This window comes from Meleagris gallopavo, chromosome 5 (assembly GCF_000146605.3).
Source record: "Meleagris gallopavo isolate NT-WF06-2002-E0010 breed Aviagen turkey brand Nicholas breeding stock chromosome 5, Turkey_5.1, whole genome shotgun sequence".
Taxonomy (NCBI): domain Eukaryota; kingdom Metazoa; phylum Chordata; class Aves; order Galliformes; family Phasianidae; genus Meleagris; species Meleagris gallopavo.
In genome coordinates this window covers 58,607,247-58,612,914 of record NC_015015.2, presented here as the reverse complement: position 1 = coordinate 58,612,914, position 5,668 = coordinate 58,607,247, and the positions used below count along the sequence as shown (strand labels likewise).

Genomic DNA, 5,668 nt, shown 5'->3' with positions numbered 1-5,668 from the left:
CCTTTTGTAGCTCCTTCCTTGGTGGCTGGCAAGGGGTGTGTTACTATTTAGGCCCACTTATGGAAGGGAACCAAGACTATTGCTGTACACTGGGGAGTGCTTCTGCACTTTCCATCCTTTCCCAGTTCCTTGTATTCACTTGGTGACTCATAAAGGATGTGCACACTTCATCATGTGCAATATTACTGCAAAAATGACCTGGGGCTGTAGCAGAAATGCCGTCACAGCCTGAAGCAGTGATGGAGCACCTGGTGGTGATGGAGCACCTGGTGGGAAGGCAGGGCCAGCCCAGGGGAGCTCAGGTGCATGCAGTGCACTGAGTGATGGAAGGAGTGGAGCCAGGATCCTCCCCTTCCCAGACCTCATTTAAAGTTGGCAGTGCAGGTGAGGGCATTTCTCTTTTTGCAGATCCCTGCCTACCTGAGACCTTCTGAAGGTAAGCAGCTCTTTTCCTTCTCTTCAGAGGCTGCTGCATTTGGACTTGTTCTCATTCGCTGTTGTTGAAGACTTTGCCTCCCTGCTATTAACTCTGTACTTTCTTCTATTATAGCATTACAAGGGCACGTTTTTAGGAAGCTTTGGGGCTGCTTAGCTCCCTTCACTCTGTCAGAGGCACTTTTCCAAGAAATGATCAAATTTCATTCACAAATGAGTTTCCAGTAGGAAACTGTTCCAGGAACCCAGCTACTAGGAACTGTTAAAAACCTCCATGTATAACCCAATGTGTTCACAGGTGCTGCATCTTCTTTATTCTGGTGCCAAAATTAACCTTAACAGCCCTGTTTCTACCACAGGAGATTGTGAAGTAACTTGTGGTACACCTGTGTTTTTTGGAGAAAAGATAATTCCTTGTGATTCCAGCAGAAGCAAATGCATTTCTATAGGAAATCCTGAATGCAGAACCTGGGCTTTCCTCTGCTTCTTAAACACCAGTGCCTACAGAAGCCCATCCCCCAGTGCCCAGCACTGCTGTGTCCTGATTTCAGGTGGGAAAGTGCTGAACAAAGTTCTGGACCAGAAGCTGAGGGCTTCAATTCTGTCTGCCATCACTACGTGCCCTCTGACTGATAGGACAGCTGTTGCTTGCACACACCTGAGCAGAACAAGGAGTAATGACTGTGCACTCCTGGTTGTGTGAGGAAACACTAAAAGTTCCCAATAGAAAATGAGCAGGGAGAATTGGAGAATGGGGTCCTCGTGCTTTGTCAGCCAGAAGAAATGTCTGCCAGGATCCTGAGCAGCCTACTGCAAGCAGTGTGACCCACAGCTCAGAGAATCAGAGGAAAAGGTGAGGAAAAACTGAAGACGGCACCATTTGTTGGGGATGCTGATTCCAGGCACTGAAACAGGCTCTGCACCGAGGCTGCCTTGCGTTTGCTGTTAGCAGCAGATCTCCAGTTGATTTTAAAAAAAGGACAAATTCTGTTCTTCCATCCTGCAATTTTCATTGCTGCTGTTTGCCCCTGGCTGACTCCCTGCTCCATACGTTTTAGTGCTTGAGAATTTTAGAGTGTGAATTAACATTTTGGAGGGAGTCCTAGAGTCAGAGGCAGAAACCTGCTGCTGGAACGGAGTTCTGTGGAGATGACAGAGGATGGCGAAGCAATTACTAAAAGCTCATTGAAATTGTTTAAAGATTTGATGGTGTTTAAAACAAATTACCACCATGGCAGTGGTGTAAAGGGGAGGGGTTAGCAGAGAGCTATGCATCTGACACAGCCCCATTCCTGCTTCCCACTGCTGTGGATGCACCCCTCATCTGCTGTCACACAGCGTGCTGCCCATGCAGGCAGCTCCCCTGCTCCCCAGGCCCTCCTCCCACAGGCAGTGAGAGGTTTTAAAATGAGAGATGTTCTTCTCTGTAAGCTGTAATTTGGTGAAAAATAGCAGAAAATTGTAGGTTTCTTAATTTTCTTGTTTTCAATTATTCCTTTACATTGTTGTTCCATACATGTGTAAGGACAAGAAGGTTGGTGTTCCTTACTTGTGATGGCACGCTTATAAACCAATTAAAATGCTTCTCCCCATCTTTTGGCTGACCAGCCCCTGGATGGGAAACTGCCTCTTGGAATTGTCAAATGTCTCAATTTTAAGAAAAGAGAAGTGGTCGCACCCAGGGTTCATCAAAGGCCCATCTGCATCAAAACTGTTTTTATTTGGCAAAAAAAAAAAAAAAAATCAATCAACCCAGCCAACTAAAAAAGAGTTGGAGGAAACAAACACCCGGAGCCTCCAAGCATGGCCCTGAGTGCTGCCCCTGATTCTGGATGACAGCCTGCAGAATGCACAGCAGCAGTACCCCCACCGTGGCACTATGAGAGCCATATTCCCACCTCTGACATTCCCAGGCCCTTCTATCTGCACCATGGCAGCCATTACAGCATGAACTCACAGCGCTTCGTGGTGCTGGGGCGGCCGGTGGGAGGCTCCTGGGGAAGCACTTCCTTTCTCATGTGTGTTATCTGTCCTCATCTGTATTCCCACATGGGCTGCTTTGGACTCTCTGCTCTGTTGCATAAACATGTCTGAATAAAAGCAGTTTAAAACTTCAGAAACCTGGGGGAGTATGGGAGCAGCAGACAACAGCAGAGCAGTTGGGATAGAAGTCACACCGATGGCCGCTGTGAGCCTTCTGCTGCCACCACGGCATCATACTGCTCTCTTCTAACTCTGCCATCTTCCTGCCTCTGTTTTGGTAGAAATCTGCTCAAAAGCTCTTTTGCTGCAACACTACCGAAATACTCCTTGTTTACCATGGCAGTCTGTGCAGCTGGAGGTGGTGGGGGAGCATGGGCACGTTGCATGAGAGGCTGCAGGCTTTGCTGCCTTCGTCCTTTTTTTTTTTTTTTTTCTTAAATCAATAAATCCTTAAACTTATGGAAAAAAAAAAAAATCCTCTTGTGCATTGTTCTGCTGCTTCACCATTTATTTCCTCAGCTACAGCAGAAGCACTTCTCTCTCCCCAAACAACAGCTGTTTTGGAACGGGTTGCTCATGTAGAAGATGCTATAACACGGTTCTTACTACTCACTGCATGCCTACCTGACACACATTTATGGCCTATCTGTGCTTGTCATAGATAGGAAGTCTGTAGCTCTAATTCTTTCTCAGCTGCTTGTTTTTCTCAGCTGTGACAGATCTTCATCTGCTTTTGTGTTGTTGTTGCTGATTTTTTAACTCGAACTTCATAAGCCACTAAATTGGCACACTCCTGTGTTATGATTTAATTCTCTGTGTCAGGGCTGTCACCTTTATAAATATTTCTCATAAGTTTTATGGATCAGTGCGTCAGCAGATTATTAGGAAGAAAAAGAAAAGAGAAGTAAATTGTTTTAGGATGCCCTTCTGAGCAGCACTGCTGGGGCAATGGTTGCAGTACTGCTAGGAGGCTGCCCAGCCAGCACAGCACCAAGACAGCCCTCAAGGGCTCACTTGAAAATGGGTGGGGTAAATGTAGAAGTCTGGAATTGGGAAAGGAGCACCTGATGGAGATGTAGGTGTCCCTGCTCCTTGTGGGGGTGGGAAGGGGATTGGATCAGATGGCCTCTAAAAGTCCCTTTCAACTCAAACCATTCTCTGATTCTATGAAATCCTATGGGAAGAGTGGAGCTGGAATGGGACAGGCACAAAACAAGCACATCCCAGCCAGTGTCAGGCCGAACTCCATGAGCTGGGATGTGGCAGGTGGCAGCCTGGGCCTCAGCAATGGGATACTGCATGGGAACCCATCCTGGGTGAAGCCAGGACACCCAAAGACATGGGATGGGGACAGCTCTCAGCCTGCAGCTCAGAACTCTCTCTGAGCCTGCGACAGGATTGGAAACAGCGAAAGCAACAAACCCGTGGCAAAAACACATCCCAAGGAGTGGAGCATCCCAGCACACAGATATCCATCCACACTGGGGACTCTGGGGCTTGGCAGCTCTCGCTGAGCATCAGTGGTAAAGCTGATGTGCTTGTTCCGATAGCATCTCTGAAAGTGAAATGTTCTTGGAAATGGTAAATAAAACTTCATTATCATGACAGATAGTGCAATAAAGTGTAACAACAGTTTGTTTATTAGATTCGTAGGTGGTAAAATGAGGGTCATCCATTCAAATCTGCTTTGATAGGTACTGGGCCCCAAGCCGGCTCCATTTTAGCACTCTGGTGCAGCAGTGATGAAAGCTGATTGAGATTTGGAAGAGCTGAGCATGTTTTGCTTTTTATGAAGACCTACCAGCTGAGTTCACGATAACTGCACACAGAGCAGCACTCAAACTCTAAATGCACAGTGAGCCCAAGAGATGGATAAATGCAGAGAGAGAGCCTGACCTTGTAGCAGCACTGGTGGCAAAGGATGCCACTTTAAGAATCCTAGAATGGCCTGGGTTGCAAAGGCCCACAGTGCTCATCCAGTCCCAACCCCCTGCTGTGTGCAGGTCACCAACCAGCAGCCCAGGCTGCCCAGAGCCACATCCAGCCTGGCCTTGAATGCCTGCAGGGATGGGGCATCCACAGCCTCCTTGGGCAACCTGTTCCAGTGTGTGAAGAAGGCCAATTATGGAAAACAATCAGATCTCAATATTACACAGCTTTCTACTTACCGAAAGGCTCTTTTGGATAAGGTCAGGAAAGCTCCTTCCTCCAGGAGCAGTGGTGGGAGGTCAGGACCAGCATGGCCCCTTGGTGCCTTCAGACCCCAACGTCTCCTTGCTGCTGCATACTGGAGGTGCACACCTGTCAGCCTGCAGCCACACGCTCTCTTCTCTGAGATTGGTGCACTATAAATCTTCCCGCAGGAGAACAACCTCAGAGCAGCAGGAGTCCCAGCCTGGGGCTGGATGAGCATGGGAGACCCTGCAGCACTCACTGCCCTGCTCCTCTGCAGCTGCTTGGGACTCCAAAGCAGCACAGGACATCGAGCCAACCTCCTTGTCGTGAAAATTCTCTAAAAGCTGTTATCTGAAATGGCATTTGGCATTTTTTATATCTTAGGCATTTATAGTTTGTGGAAGGAGCCGCCATTTGGTTAATTATGTGTATATTCCTAGTTGTGCCTGAGGAAAATACCAAGAACAATTGAAATAAAATTACTGTAATTTTAAATCAAAAACTTCCCTATGTTTGAAATGATTAAAAAGCCCCACGTAAATACCATCGGGTTTTTGATTCATTTTTCCACGAGATTTTACTTAAATTATTTTCTCTGGAAGGAGACGTTGGTAACAGCACCGGGAAATGGAACATCAGGGTTTAACTCTGAGGCAATAAATCAACATCTAAAAAAGGTTAAGGGTTGCACATTATGAAAACATTTCCACAGATAATTACAAGTTAGAGGCGTGTGTTGATTGAGTGGGAAATCTTAGCGGATTGACAAGGCTGGATTCACAATGAAGGTAATCAGGTAAAGCACTGCTCGGTGATTTTAGAAGAATAAGTCTGTTGAACACCCAAAATAATTACCACAGTGTTTCTGCAGAGTGGCACAATATACCCAGAGTTAACCAACAAATCTTCCTCCAAATCAAGTACATGTGCAAAAGCAGCCAGTGACAGAGATGTATCAAGCTGTCACTCACCACCACCTTCTGCTTCAGGATGGCCTGTGCCAAGATCCACAGCTCTCAGACTGAAATTGGAGGATGATGTGTAGTGTTTCTCATAAATCTGGATGTACCAGCCC

The 5,668-nt window shown here is 46.9% G+C and overlaps 1 long non-coding RNA gene across 1 annotated transcript; it reads left to right on the top strand.

Moving 5' to 3' along the window:
• Positions 1-398: 398 nt before the first annotated feature.
• LOC109367968 lies at positions 399-2,520 on the top strand. Its single transcript, XR_002115601.1, has 2 exons — positions 399-436; positions 551-2,520. It is a non-coding gene; the product is annotated as an uncharacterized LOC109367968 (long non-coding RNA).
• Positions 2,521-5,668: the final 3,148 nt, after the last annotated feature.